General features: G+C 37.5%; 1 protein-coding gene and 1 non-coding gene across 2 annotated transcripts in view; both read left to right on the top strand.

Moving 5' to 3' along the window:
* Positions 1-16,442, top strand: part of Grm7 (glutamate metabotropic receptor 7) — a 906,484-nt gene that overhangs the window by 98,017 nt on the left and 792,025 nt on the right. The gene's annotated exons all lie outside the window — the stretch shown is intronic.
* Positions 15,684-15,876, top strand: LOC116100238. The gene has a single exon (XR_004122555.1). It is a non-coding gene; the product is annotated as a U2 spliceosomal RNA (small nuclear RNA).

Raw genomic sequence — 16,442 nt, forward strand, 5'->3', positions numbered from 1 at the left:
TTGTGAAGGGTGTTGTTTCACTAATTTCTTTCTCTGCCTTTTTATCCTTTGTGTATAGGAAGGCCTATATGAGATATTTTTAATATATATTTTAATTTTAATTGATTCTGATATATAAAATATATTGATTTTGTATATTTATTTATTTTGTATTTCTTAATCTTTGTAAACATTCTTTCTGTGTTTTAACCATTTTCAGAGATGCCATTGAGTTCTCACTTCCTGTATATAAACACATATGTCTGTTTTGTTTTTGATTTGTATGAGTGTTTGCTGCAGATGTATATGTATATCATGTTCACACAGTGCCTTCAGAGGATAAAAAACGTGACAGATGCTCTGTTCTGGGAGTTAGGAATGGTTATGGGATGCTGTGATCATGCTAGGAACCAAACCTGCATTCTCTGCAAAAAGAGCAAGTGTTCTTAACTGTTGAGCATCTCTCTAGTGCCTCAGCTTCTTGTTAGGCAACCATGAGTCACCTGTTTTTCATAGTTGCTTTTTATTAAATTCAGGAAGTTTCCTACCACTCCTGTTTTCTTCAGAATGATCGTCAGGAATGGATGTTGGTTTTCTTTCTTTATTTTTAATTAGATTTTTTTTTATTTACATTTCAAATGTAATCCCTTTTCCTGGTTTCCCCTCTGAAAACCTCCTATCCTTTCCATCAGCTTAACAATCCAAACACTCCTGATTCCTGGCCCTGGCATTCTCCTACACTGGGGCATAGAACCTACATAGGACTAAGGGCCTCTCCTCCACTGATGACTGACAATGCCATCCTCTACTACATATGCATCTGGAGCCATGAGTCCTACCATGTGTATGCTTTGGTTGGTGGTTTAGTCCCTAGGAGCTCTGGGGGTACTGGTTAGTTCATATTGTTGTTTCTCCTATGGGGCTGCAAATGCCTTCAGCTCCTGGGGTCCTTTCTTTAGTTCCTCCATTGGAGACCCTGTGCTCAGTCCAGTGGTTGACTGAGAGCATCCATCTCTGTCTTTATCAGGCACTGGTAGAGCCTCTCAGGAGACAGCTAAACAAGTTTCTGTCAGCAATGACTTGTTGACATCCACAATAGTGTCTGTGTTTGGTGATTGCATATGGAATGGATGCCCAGGTGGGGCAGTCTCTCTACATGGTCATTTCTTCAGTCTTTGCTCCACACTTTGTCTCTGTAACTCCTTACCCGGGTATTTTGTTTCCCCTTCTAAGAAAGACCGAAGTATCTACACTTCGGTGTCCCCTCTTCTTGAGATTTATGTGGTTTGTGAATTGTATCTTGGGTATTCTAGGCTAATATTCACTTATTAGTGAGTGCATACCATGTGTGTTCTTTTGTGATTAGGTTACCTCACCCAGTGTTATATTTTCTTGTTCCATCCATTTGCCTAAGAATTTCATGAAGTCATTGCTTTTAATAGCTGAGTAGTTCTCCATTGTGTAAATGTACCATATTTTCTGTACCCATTTCTCTGTTGAGGAACATCTGGGTTCTTTCCAGCCTTTGGCTATTATAAATAAGGGAGCTATGAATATAGTGGAGCATGTGTCCTTACTACATGTTGAAGCATCTTCTGGGTATATGCCCTGGAGTGGTATAGCTGGGTCCTCAGGTTGTACTATGTCCAATTTTATGAAGAACCACCAAACTGATTTCCAGAGTGATTGTACCAGCTTGCAATCCCACCAACAATGGAGGAGTGTTCTTTTTTTCTCCATAACCTCGACAGCATCTGCTGTCACCTAAGTTTATGATCTTAGCCATTCTGACTGGTGTGAGGTGTTATCTCAGGTTCCTTTTGATTTGTATTTCCCTGATGACTCAGGATGTTGAACATTTCTTTAAGTGCTTCTCACCCATTAGGTATCCCTCAGTTGAGAATTCTTTGTTTAGCTCTGTATCCCATTATTAATAGGGTTATTTGGTTATCTGAAGTCTAACTTCTTGAGTTCTTTGTATATATTGGATATTAGCCCTCTATTGGATGTAGGATTGGTAAAGATCTTTTCCCAATCTGTTAGTTGCTGTTTTCTCCTATTGAGAGTGTCTTTTGCCTTACAGAAGCTTTGCAATTTTATGAGGTTCCATCTGTCAATTCTTGTCACTTGATCATTGACAAAGGAACTAAAACTATCCAGTGAAAAAAGGCAGCATTTTCAACAAATGGTGCTGGCTCAACTGGCAGTTAGCATGTAGAAGAATGCAAATAGACCCATTCTTATCTCCTGTACAAAGCTCAAGTCCATGTGGATCAAGGACCTTTACATACAACCAGATAAACTGAAACTGATAGAAAAGAAAGTGGGATGTTGGTTTTCTTAACTGATGCTTTCTGCATCACTGGAAATTATTATATGATTTTTTTTTTCTTCTTTAGACTTTAATATGTTAAATTACATTGATTGCTTTTTGAATGGTAAATCAGCCTCACATTTTTAGGATAAATCAACTTGGTTTTGATATAGGATCCTTTTCATTCATCTTTGAATTTAACTTTCTAAATTTTACTTAGAGCTTATCCATCTGCATTCATGAGAAATGTAGAATTATCATTTTATTTTCTTATACTTTTTTAAAAGAATTTATATTAACCAATTAGGAGAAAAACATTAAAAATAGTAGTAGGGTAATGTTAGCTCCACAGAATAAGTGGGAAGTACTCTCTCCTTCTAAGTATAAACCTTATTTAAAGTTTTTCTTTCAGCCATCGGGCATAGGTAGATTCTTCCAGGGAACATATCTACATTTAAATATTTTGTTGCTCAAGGTTTTGCTTCACCTGATTTATTTAGTAGGGAACAATCTTTCTGGTTTTCTTTTACATCTTATATGTGCTCTGGTAACTTATGACTTTACTATCTGCCTCCAGATTATCAGTACTTTATTATTCTAAAACTTCTATCCATTCAGTTATATCACTGTCATTTCTGCCATTGTCAGTGTTATCTTCTCTTTCTGATCAATGTCTCAAGGCTATTGATTTTATTGAGTTTTCAAAGTATTTTGTTTTGCCTGATAGATTTTTCAGGTTGATTGTTTTTTAAAACATCTCTGCTGTTTTCGATTTTTTTTAATTTGCACAGAGCTTTTTTGCACATAGTTTTCTCTTCTTATCATAGTTTTTGTGTAAATCTTATAGACACTGAACTTTTAAAAATTGTTCTTATATATACAATTAAGTACAAATTCCCTTGCTCAGTATTTTCTTAATGGTATGCCACAAACACCAGTTATATTTTCAGTAATATTTAGTTTGAAAATGTAATCTATTGCTCTAATTGGTTTATAAATATTAAGGTGTTCTAGATATTTTCTTTTCTTTTATTGATTTTTTAATTTTCAGAACCCTCATCTTGACTTTGGGAATATATCAAGGCTTACCTTATGCTCCAGCTGTGGCCTGTCATTTTTCAGTATTCCAGATATGCTTTCAGACAAGAAATAGACGTATGCACTTTGTATTACAGGTGGAGGAACCTATGAGACTCGACCAGTGAGTAGTTTATAAAAGTCCACCATATCCCCACTCACACTTTTATCTTCTTTTTGCACCAGTTGTTAAGCTATATAGATTTCAGCTGTGACTTTTTTCACATAAACATTTAAGATTATTATATGCATCTGTTCAGCTGTTCCCCTTACAGTAAATTCATCTTCCTTATCCTTGGTGATATTTTACATTCTAAAACTCTCTTTTATTTGCTTATAGTAGAGTTTTGTTTGTTTGTTTGTTTTGTTTTGTTTTTAATCAGTAATGGTTCACACTGCTAGCTTTTGAAAATCTTGCTGGTTGTTTTCTACTTACTCAATATTAATATTTTTGTCTCTTATATTTTATACTCTTAAGATTTGTTCAGGAACATGGTGATGCTACCTAGAAAGAGTTCTACTTTTCTGCTCTTGTTTAAAGAGTGGTTAGGATGGACCAGAGTCATAAATAAGGGTGATTATTTCTCATCACTGAGGCAAGGCCCTTCTACATTCTCTTCCTAGTATTTGAAGAACAATGAGCTCTTTTATGGTTTGATGATTGGAGTGGGTGCTCTGCTGGGCCTATGTGTATTGTTTTGGTTACACTGGAATATTTTTCACTCATTATTCTCTGCCTTTTAAATTTCTTTTCACATAGACATCATCAGATCCTTACATTCTCCAGAGAACTTGCCTGATGTCTGGAACCCTGTCAATATGCAGCTTTCTCCTTCCAATGAATTTGAATTTTCATGATCTTTCCTGACTCTTGGTGGCATCTTCTCAACTCAAGGAGTCAACTGGGCTCTTCCTTATTTTCTGCTTGGTCACAGATTCCTACCCATACTATAAGCTGAGGTAATCTGCTATTATCCACATCTGAAGGGAAAAATCACTTTGATTCACAAAGTGAGCAAAATCTGCTTCATGTCTTTCCTTTCTTTCCCTTCCCTCCTTCTTCCCCCACCTCAACTAAGAGGGTAAATTTATCCCCTTATTTTGCTGTATCTAGAGCTAGCTTAGTGAATGTAGGAGCATTTACGATTGAGTGAGTAACACCATATGACTTTCCCTTGCTTGCTGTTTTGTTATCACTGTCTTCCTGATTAAAGTGAAGTTTTACTTGTCCCCAGTGGAATTCCCTAATGTAGACATGATGCAAAATTCCAACAACAATGGATAATTGACTGAACAATACAACATCTGTTCTTAGTGAAAGAAAGAAGGGACACAGTTCCACATGATATTATGAGGGTGATAGACACCACTGTAACAGCAGTTCAAAAATAATAGCTTACTGAGGGTGGGGGGTGGAAAGGTTCATTTCTGTTTCAGATAACATTGGGGCATGGTGCTGCTAATTTGGTCTGGGCTTCAAGTCATTCAGAGACAAAACTTTTTTTGTTGTTTTTTTCATTTCCTATCTCTGTTACTTTTAAACCTCTCTCTCTCTCTCTCTCTCTCTCTCTCTCTCTCTCTCTCTCTCTCTCTCTCTCTTTCTCTTTCTCTCTCTCACCTCACCCCACCCTCCAATACAGTGCAGCTGAATTACAGAAGTTAAAAAATTCTTGGCTACCTTAACCTCGAAAGGAACTTCATTATGTTAGGTCAGCTTCCATTGCCTAGCTCTAAATTCAGAGCATTCTGGAAAATGCAAGTCACTCTCTAGCAGGAGCTTTATGCAAATTTCTTCCTTGATTGCTCATATGAATTTTTGGTATTTATTATGCTTCATTTTCCTCCTTCTTTCAAATCTGGCCATGAGCATCCATCTAAATGTTTCTCCCACTGTCATCCACCTTCCATTTCCTCCCCTACTTTTTAGTATTTTAATTAGGCATATGTCTTTATGCATGTATATATGTATGTATGTATGTATGTATGTATGTATGTATGTACACTTCTCTCCAAATGCCTGCAGGGCCAAAGAGAGCATCAGATCTCTTGAAGAAATTTCTGGCAGTTATAAACTACCAATGTGGGTATGGCCAATCATACTCCAAGGCTTGGCAAGAGTAGCTAATGTTTGTTTTTATTGTTTGAGAATTTCACACATCCACATATGTGTTTTGATCAAACCTGCCTCCCAGTTCTTTTTCAGCTTCATTTCTCCCTCTACTCCCCATTCTGAGCCATCTCTTTAGCCCCTTCTCCTCCTTTCTGTCCTCCTCCTAGTCCCTTATGCATAACGAACAGCAGATTAGATTTCTTATTACAGTACATACCATACACTACATTTTTTTTTATCAAAAACATGTTATACACCCCTGTGTATTTTCTGAATAACTATAAAAGGTTGGCATCCATACAAAAACGAAAAAAGAAGAAAACTTCCATATGTTTACAGGGTAGAGATGTTCATCTCTTCTTTCACCAGGGAAAGGGGAACTGCTGTCTCATTGGGATTCACTTGCTGCTCTCCTAATTGACAAAAACTTGTAACCCAACAGAATGGCTGTGGAGATTAAATGAGATGATAAACCCAAAGTGCCAGTTATGGTCCTGAGTATGTATTTAAAGCAAAGAAACCACTCATGGAGATTTTGGAGCTTTAGATTCAACATTGGACATTTTAATCTTCCTTTTGAGAGATGGAAATATTTTAAACTTGGGTTGTATTCTACAACCAAATAGTGGGTTTTTTAAAAACTTTTTTTGTATAATAATGTTATTGAATTTTCCCTTTCCTTTCGTCCTTCTAAGTCCTCCCATGAATCCCCTTGCTAGTTTTCAAATTTCACAGCTTCTTTTTGTTTAATTTTTAAAATATATATTACATATATATATATATATATATATATATATATTACATGTATATCTATTTATGGCTGATCATTTGGTCTTGGTTAACCAATTTGGTGCAATCTTCCCAGAGGGAGTCTTATTTCTCCCACTTTAGTGGCTTAGCTCTGTCTATGGTTGATGTCTGGTGAGCTTTCCCATGTCCCTGTTAGTATAACTAATTGGTATTGTTCTTATTTAGATCTTATTTAGGTAGCTATGTTCATGAGGCATCATGATTGTAGCCTTTTCCATATGTCTAGGAGACACAATCTCAAAGCAAGCTTCCTGTTCTTCTAGATCTTACAGTCTTTCTGCTTCTTCTTCCTCTAAAATGATGCCTAAGCCTTAGGAGCAGGAGTTGTGTTATAGATCTATCAGTTATACTGGGTTCCTCAACTCTGCATTTTTATTGCCCAGCTATCTTTTAACAAGCCATTACTGTGGGCAAGATGTCTAGTTTCTTAAGAGAGAGGGTTTCTTCCTCACCAAACCCCACAACTATCACCTGAGTCTACTCTGATGATTCTTTCATCCAGTGAGAAGCAGTAAAATATACTTGTCAGAAGCTTTGAGTCTGATCCCACATTTAAATCCTACTTGGCTATTTCCCACCAGTGTGGACTGAGTAATTTGGACTACATATTTGTAGAACGTATTCAGTGCAATTTTTTCATAAGGACATGGTGTTGGGGGCTCACTAATATGTTTTTAAAAAACAGTTCAGAAAGACCACAGCACATAGAAAATTCTTATAATTGATAATGTAATATAAAATAGTAGGTAAAATACTGGAAGCTATCCACTGAGATGTATGTATTTTAATTGTAATCTTTTAAGTCTTAGTGTCTCATTCATACAAAGGATCATATGTCCTTCAATGTTTAATGTAGTGAACCTATTATGAAATACATAAAATTCATAGAATTTTACTTAAATCTTTGTTTATAGTACTTGTGGCATTAGACTATTTTATTTTTCTTTGACTTAAAATACAATTTCTACCTTGCCTAAAATTGTTACTATTAAGAAAAAACATAATAAAATAGAACATTAAGCAATTGTAAAGTATAGTATGGCATATAGTATCATTATACAAGAGAAGAATAACATTCCCTGATTGAATGAATCATGCAAGGAAAATTCAATGGAAGACCATTTGTGAATTAATAGTATAAGGTCCAGCATGACATGTATATCTTTAATCAAAACAATCAAAAATAAAACAAAACACTATACAACAGAACAAAAAATATTCCCAAACAACATGTTAATATATATGATCTTGCAATCTTAACACCAGGTCAACTTCAAGATCATCAACAAAGACAAATTCCATTAAGAAATGTAGCAGCCCACTAAAAAATCTCATTTAAAAAAATTTAAAAGTACATAAAAGTAAACCCAGAAACAGATGAATGGCAAATAATACCACATTCTCAGAGACTCAAAACAGGAAAGAAATACAGAAGTAGAAAAAGCAAGTAGGTCTCATCCAATGAATGCACTAACTTGCAAACACTGATATGCTAAGAAAGATTTTGAGGTCAAATCTTACATGACTCAGCAATTAAGAGCACATGGTATTCTTGCATAGGAACAGAATCCAGTTCATTGTAATGAATACAGGTGACTCACAAGTGCTTGTAACTGACATTTCTATGGATACAATGCCCTCTTTGGCTTCTTCAGGCATTTGCACCCACATCCATTTACCCACACAGAGACACATACACAAGTCATTTAAAAATAAAACATCTTTTAAAAAGGAAATCAATATAAATAACATATCTATGGTAGATATTATTTGGGACTGATAGATTATTTATAGTCCTGGTCATAGTCCCATACTCTTCAATGGTTTCTCATTCAGCTTTGCCACAATGCTGAGTTCCATCAATCTCACATACTTCCCTCTGAGACTTGGGACCAATTCAATTAAGTGATTTTTTTCTTAACATTTTGTGCTTCTTGTGGAAAGAGGAATCCTGAGAGCTTTGTATAGCATCTCTCACACACTTTCTTGTATCATGTATATGGGGACCTTTTTCTTTCTTCTTTCACTGCCTTAGCCTTCTAAATCTTTCAAGGACAATCTCCAAACCTAGCTCTTTGGGGGATCCATCCTGCTTGCCTGAATCTTCCCTCTCTGCATACTAGGAAATGCATTCATTCTTCCACACTAATGTTCAGTTGTAGAAATTCTCTTCATGGTCTTTCAGCATGCCTGTTCCAGTAGTACAAGGCCCAGGGAATGCAGTTTGAAGGTAAAAACTGATTATTGAAGGGGCAGGTGAAGATTATGTCCTAAATTTCATGACCAACACTCAGCCTTAGTGAACAAAAGTTCAATTAGAATAACATGCAATGAGGGTTTGCAAGGATTCTTCTGGGAATGACATCAAATTCACAACACACTGCTTATCTAAAAATAGCCAGATACTGTGATCTAGTCCACTAGAATTTTATTTTTTACAGCATACCTTCTCAGCACCTTAATAGATCTATAATCTAAGGCTATCCTTGGCCCCTTGGGTTACCTTTTGCTATAAACACTAAATATGTTTCTAAACATTTCCATAATTTTTGGTCCTTGCATTTATTTCATGAGCATTTCAATTTAGTTAAAATTAATCACTGTGATTCAGCCATTTCTCTCAGGAATCAGAAATATCCCTATTCAGTTAAGGTTTCTGACCTTACAGCTTGCTGAGGGCAGTGAGCTCAGAGTCTACCTCACACAATGGCAGTGGAAGCCCAGGTTGATTTGTAGCATCACTTTATTGCAGAAGGAATGCTCCCTGAGGCTATCTGTGATATGCACAAAAGTCTTTCTCTTCTCTTGAGCTTCCAACAATGTTACAGAAATGTAATTCTTGTTCTTTGTTGTCTCCAAGTCAGGATATGGATATAGAATAATTTTTAAATTATATAGTATCTTGATGAAGACTCTTTTTATCATTTCCTCTCTCCCTTCCTCCTCCCACAGAATGTGTATGTGAGTGTGTGTGTGTGTGTGTGTGTGTGTAAGAGAGAGAGAGAGAGAGAGAGAGAGAGAGAGAGAGAGAGAGAGAGAGCAAGGAAGGGAGAAAGGGAAAGAGAGAGAAACACAGACACAGACACACACACACACAGAGAAAGAGAGAGAGAGAGAGAGAGAGAGAGAGAGAGAGAGAGAGAGAGAGAGAGAGAGAGAGAGAGCAAGGAAGGGAGAAAGGGAAAGAGAGAGAAACACAGACACAGACACACACACACACAGAGAAAGAGAGAGAGAGAGAGAGAGAGAGAGAGAGAGAGAGAGAGAGAGAGAGAGAGAGAGAGAGAGCTTGCCTTTGCATGTGTACAAAATTAAAGCATCACCAGAGAGCTGCACACTCTCCATCTGGATCTTGGTCATCTCATCTCTTGTTAACACTCACTAGCACAGTAAATAGACACATTTCCTAAATTTTCAATTGACCAGTTCCAATCCAAGTCTTTCTCTGTCTTCAAGAGAACTAACAACAGTATGATGTATTTCTAGATATTTACTAGGTAAAGGGAGACTCTCCCTACTCATCCATTCATTCATTATGATAAATGACAAAACAAAAAACCAAGTGGAAAATACTCCCTATCTCTTTAGGCCTGACAGTTAAGAGAAAAAGGAATACTTTGTAACACACATTTTTGTTCACTGTCTGAAAGTAAAACCTGGACTTTAATAAAATGACACTAGAAGGGAACTCAAATCGTTTGGAAGGTGGGGTCAGGGAATAGGGGCAGGACACATAGTATAGCTTTTTATGTAAACTGTACAGGCAATGGGGTATTCATAGATGGAGATTAAATGATTTCATTTGAAATAGAGTCTTGCTCGATAACCAGACTGTCGGAGAATTATTTTTCTAGTCCAGTATGACTTCAAACTTCCATTTATATTCCTACCTCAATCAATGACAAGAAGAAGAAGTGAAGGAGGAGGACAAGGAGGAGGAGAGGGAGGAGGAAGAGGAGGAGGAAGAAGAGGAAGAGGAAGAAGAAGCAGAAGAAGCAGCAGGAGCTGTTATTCTTTATTTTCTTTATTTTGTGTCACAATTCCAGAGGGTTAGAAAATCCCTCATTGTGGAGAAGAAATGGCAATAAGCAGACATGGAGGCAGTGACAGAATGCTGCTATTCTTATTTCATGTGTACACTGGAAGCCGAGAAGCAGGATGGGAAATTGGGCAAGGATCAATCCCCAGAACCCCTGCAATGATCTCCATGCCCCAGTAAGGCTCTATCTGACAAAGATGCCCAAACCTCTGTAAACAGTGCCACCAACCAAGAACAAAATACTCGAATATATGAATGTTAGGGACATTTCTCATTCAAACTGCAATCTTGGTGAACTGCTTGCTATGGAGCATGAAGACTTTTGTTGGATTCCCTTATTCATGTGCAAAAGAAAGTCTGACAGAGCAGCTTGTGACTGCAGTCTCTGAGATGAGACATCAGAGGATGGAAGATCCCTGAGGCTCACTGGCTAGTGACTCCAACAAAATTGGAGACCTGAGGTTCCTTGATAGATCTGGCTTAAGAAACGAGGTAGGGGTTTGGTTTGAAGAGATAGCTCTGTGGTTAAGAGCACTTCCTGTGCTTACAGAGGACTGGAATTCAGTCTTGTTACCTATTTCACACCTTCCTGTAATTCTATGTCTAGAGGATCTGAAGCATCTCTGTGGCATTTTTGAGACTGCTGTGTTGACAGGTGCATACATGCACACACACATACATACACACGGGGGGGTTAATTGACTATTTTTATGTGTATGTGTATTTTGACTACATGTATATATATATATGCAATATGTGTGCCTGGTTGCCTGGCTGGCTACGAGAGTGTGCTATATCCCTTGGAACTAAAGTTATACATGATTGTGAGCTACTAAGTGAGTGCTAGAAATTGAACCCCAACACTTTGGAAGAGAACACAGTGCTGCGGGCCACTGGGTCATCTGCATTATCTCCACATTAAAACAAAATACAATCAAAACATCAACAAATTCCTTTAAAAAAATAGGATGGAGTGAAATTGTGAAAGACACCCAGCATTGCCCTCTGCCTTCCACAAACACCTGTATTCATGTGCTCAGAAATAAAACTGAAAAACACAAACAATACTCATAGTGTTGCAATCTAAACAGTGTGTTATCACGTTTAATAGTTTCCAGTGTCCCTGTGCCATCCTTGATACTTCCTATACCTCACATGCCATACGGTAATTTGCATTTCATTGAGTTTTACAAAACCACAATCATAGTGCTGTCAGGGAAAAGACCTGCCCTTATTACTTAGCATGGTGATTTTGAGGTCAGTCTTGCACCATGTACCAACAGTTTGGTTATTTTATTTACTTATCATTTCTTTATTTCTAGATGCTATTATATGCTGATAATTTTCCATTAGTCATTGAAAAAGTAGCAAATACAGTAATCTAAGACTCGTATAACAGACACCTGACACATTCTTGTGATGTGCTACTGAATTTAACTGAATTCATGAAAGGTTTCCGAATACCCAATATGGATGTCACTAATTTCATACTTAAAATTCCATGGTCTTGCTCATAGTGGAGTCCTTTTGGATTCATTCAAAATCTATTTTATACTCTTCACAGTTCTAGTTAATTCAGGTCCCTGGTTTCTTATATCAGAAAATATGAGAGGCATAAAATCCAAGGTTTGATCAGAATTAATGCAGTTGGGCAAAAGCACACATCACAGTAAAAAATGTTTGTAGTGAGAACTTTCCTTTCTTTAAACACAGAAATGTTATGTGTGTATGTTTTTATTTTAATCCCAGGTATGGGATATGGGGCTGCTTCAGACTGACTATAGCAGGTAATTATGTTTTGCCTCATGCTCTGGCAAGGATGTGATTTTGCTAGCTGAATATAGTTTACAATTGGAAGTCTGGGGACTCTTGAGAGAATATAAAAATGCCAGAGCTCAGAGAAAGGTAGTGATTTTTGCTGTCCCTGCTGCTGCTGTTGCTGGCTGCTGGCTGCTGGTTGTTGGTTGGGCATAACCTGATAATAAATAAAGGACTTGTTCCAGGAAACTGGATGCCCCTGATCAGCATGAAGTAGTCTAATGAGATCAATGCTCCCTTAATTCTTTAAATTGGGGAGAATAAGGGTGGAGAAACGTGGTAGGTTAAAAAAAAAAGAAAACATAAAGTAGCCAAAAACTATGGTTAAAAGTGTCCATAATAAAATACATCGAGTAAAATATTGGACTTTTGTAGCATAAGGCTACTGGACACATATGACTCTGAAGGCATCATTTTATTAAAGTTGAGAAAATTTGTTTTAAAGATTTAATTTTTTACTCTGTGTGTGTGTGTTTGTGTGTATACTTCAGTACGCATGTAAAGATCAGCTGAAAATTTGAAGTAGTCAGTTTTCTCTTACCACAACTTGGGTTCAAGTGGTGAGCTCACTCTGATAAACTAGGTAGCAGCTACTTCTCCTTTCTGGACCACCTCAATATCTACAAAACTGAGGAAATGTTTAATTGCACTAATTTTAATGCTGACCAGGTGAAACTGATGATAAAGACAGCAAGTTTAGACTGTGTACTATGCTCTTAAATCCATTATTGTCTAGGCAATATTGCTAGACACTATCTAATTTAATTAACATTAGGAGCCTACAGAGTTCCTATTGGTATGCTTTCCAGAGGAAGAACAGAAAACATAAAGAAATGAATTGCTTTTTCTTGTTTAGGTAGCCCCAACACAAGCACCAAGTCTACCTAGTCTAAGGAGCCAAGACAACCTAAAAGCATCTTATTTACATTTGTATAAAGAAAGACCCCTGTTTGAAAAAATTCTATCAAAAGCTGTTGTCCTTCAAATTTGGAATTTTTTAGGAATATAAAATATGGAGAATAGTAACAAAGAGAGAAAAATTTTCCCTGATTATGCCAAGTAAATATATTTCCTTTCCAATGACTATGCTACTGTCTTCAATGAAATGAAAAGGCTATGGAAAGAGTCTAGCAAACTGCTTCCTGAGAAATGTAAAGAGCACAATGCTAACACAGACAATGTATAGCACTTATAGCACTCTACAGGCTCATCAGGGGGCCTGGTTATCATCATTAATTACAAAGAACATATATGGCTCAAATAAGTCTACAGACTTTTAAAATAAGGGATGCTAGAAGGGTAAACAGTCCATCAGCAGATGCATTTACAATGCATTTATCTTTATGACCACATGTAGTAGATCATCAGCCCATGATCACAGACCCCATTATCACTCATGGTCCTTGCATGAAGTGGAAATAAGATGTCTCTACTGGGAGGATAGTTTTCTTTCATGCTGTGAGTGGTAGTTTTGCTGAAGTCCCAAGCATATCCTTCTAGAAGCATGTAATGCCAAGTCATGCTGAGTAAACATCATTCCTTAATGTTTGTTAAGGAAGGTTATATGTCCAAATTATACTCAATATATGTTAGAATTAGCTACCAAAGTCATTTCCTCTATTCTCTAAGCCTCTTCATCTTTATTGGCTCACAATATCTTTTAATATTTTTTTAGACCTGGAAGTTAGGACTCATGGAGTTCCCTGAGTTACTGATGGTAACTGTTTGAATCCTTTTGATGCCACTTCCCTTTGGAAGCTGGAAGCTTGTATAAACTAGTGCTTTCTAACAGCCTGAATCTACATTTCTGTACACCCAACCCCCATACACCCTAATCCATTTGTCAAATGACCCAAAACCTTAAAACGACAAAGAGGCAAAGAAACCTCCTTGAGAGGCCCTGGGTCCTGTGAAGGTTCTGTGCCACAGTGTAGGGGAATGCCAGGGCCAAGAAGCAGGAGGGGGTGGGCTGGTGAGCAGGGGAGGGGGGAAGGGAACAGGTTTCTCCCCCCCTCCCAGGAGAAACATGGAAAGGTGATATCATTTGAAGTGTAAATAAAGAAAATATCCAATAAAAACAAAACAAAACAAAAAACAGCCAAACAACAACAACAAAACCCCACATCCTTGGCTTATAAATACAGAATTTTCATGGACGCTAAGGCCTTTAAACACACAGTTCATCCTTAGGAAAACAGAAGATGTAGAATGCTTTGATTGATAGATTTTTATATCTTTTTCTGGTATTTCATTCTTGAGAAAACCATGATGTATCTACTAGAATACATCCTGCCATTATTCAGATGCATAGTACATAGTAATTCCCTTTTCTCCATCTTTTTTCATTAGATATTTTCTTTATTTACATTTCAAATGATATCTCCTTTCCCAGTTTCCCCTCAAGGGGAAAAAAAACTGCTCCCTCCCCCTTCCTTCCTGCTCACCAACCCATCCTCTTCCACTTCCTGGCCCTAGCATTCCCTTACACTGGGGCACAGAACCTTCACAGGACCAAGTGTCTCTCCTCCCATTGATGACAGACTAGGCCATCCTCTGCTACTTATACAGCTGGAGCATGAGTATCACCATGTGTATGTACTCTTTGGTTGGTGGTTTAGTCCCTGGGAGCTCTGGGAGTACTAGTTATTTAATATTGTTGTTCCTCCTATGGGATGCAAATCCCTTCAGCTCCTTGGGTCCTTCCTCTAGCTCCTTCACTGGGGACCCTGTGCTCAGTCCAATGGTCAGAGCCTCCACCTCTGTATTTGTCAGGTACTGTCAGAGCCTTTCAGGAGACAGCTATAATAGGCTTCTGTCAGCAAGCACTTGTTGGCATCCATAATAGTGTCTTGGTTTGGCGACTGTATATGGGGTAGGTCCCCAGGTGTGGCAGTCTCTGGATTGTCATTCCTTCAGTCTTTTCTCCATCCTTGGTCTCTGTAACTCCATCCATGGGTATTTTGTTCCCCCTTCTAAGAAGGATTGAAATATCCACACTTGGGTCTTCCTTCTTTTTGAGTTTCATGTAGTTTGTGAATTGTATCTTGGGTATTCTGAGCTTCTAGACTAGTATCCACTTATCAGTGAGTGAATACCATGTGTGTTCTTTTGCAATTGGGTTACCTCACTCAGGATGATGTTTTCTAGTTCCATCCATTTGCCTAAGAATTTCATGAATTCATTGTTTTATACGTGTGTCAATTGCTGTAATCATCAGTCTTTCTTCACTGTGGTGCCAAAGAGTTTCTGTCTCTGTATCTTCTGTGTTGGCAAATTTGAGGACTAATTTGCAATTGCCACTTTACACAGGCTCATAATGCTATCTGAACTAAACCTCTCTCAGTTCATATTTCACTGTTATTAGAACTATATGTCTACTCCTTAAACGTTTTAGAGCATAAAGTCTACATAGTAATTTTCTCTGCATCTGCATAACCTTGCACAATCCTGGTATATAGTATAAGCTGAATACATTTTCCTTGAACAAATTCTTAACAAAATGAAAGGTAGTCTTCCAATGGGTAAGGACTATATTCATTGCTTCTTGGTCTTTAGGCTAAGATCATGTGCAGTATCTGTACCTTTTAGTTTAATTTCTGATATGTCCTCTAATAAACTGTCTAGGGTACAAAAAGATCTCACAGAAGAGAGGATGATATGGAAAAGGTACTTAGTTGCTGGAGGAAGAATATGCTGTACATACATTATATGCATAAATGGAAACCTCTTCAAACTTTGTATCTTACCACTAAATTTTACATCTGCAAATGTTTAATCCGAGAGAATAGGAAAAATCACAGAAAAATTAAATCAGTGGGGAATGGTATGTTAGAATCAAGTAAAATGGTGACAAAAATTGATTCGCAAAAAATAAAAGAGAAAGATAGCTAAAGCTGCAGAGATAAAATTAGAGGAGGTTGGAGGTAGTAAGATTCTCTGTGACGGTTCAACAGACAATGTGATATCAAAATGACAAACATTAAAGTGTCATGACTTCATCGCTTCTTTAAACGTTTATGTCCATGATAAGGGGTTTAACATGGCTCACCACCAACAATTTCATGAATGTGAAAAAAAAAAAGTTACAAAAGTAGCATGCCAGCCCAATCGTGATGGTCCATGTCTACAGTCTCAGCAGTGGGGTGTCGGAGGAAGACAGCCACTGGAGGGTTAAAACGAGCCTTGACCTCACAGTAAGATCCTGGATAACAAAATTAAAAAAGGTACAACTCAGCCGGGCGGTGGTGGCGCACGCCTTTAATCCCAGCACTTGGGAGGCAGAGGCAGGTGGATTT

The sequence above is a fragment of the Mastomys coucha genome, unplaced genomic scaffold (assembly GCF_008632895.1).
Source record: "Mastomys coucha isolate ucsf_1 unplaced genomic scaffold, UCSF_Mcou_1 pScaffold20, whole genome shotgun sequence".
In the NCBI taxonomy this organism is placed as follows: Eukaryota; Metazoa; Chordata; class Mammalia; order Rodentia; family Muridae; genus Mastomys; species Mastomys coucha.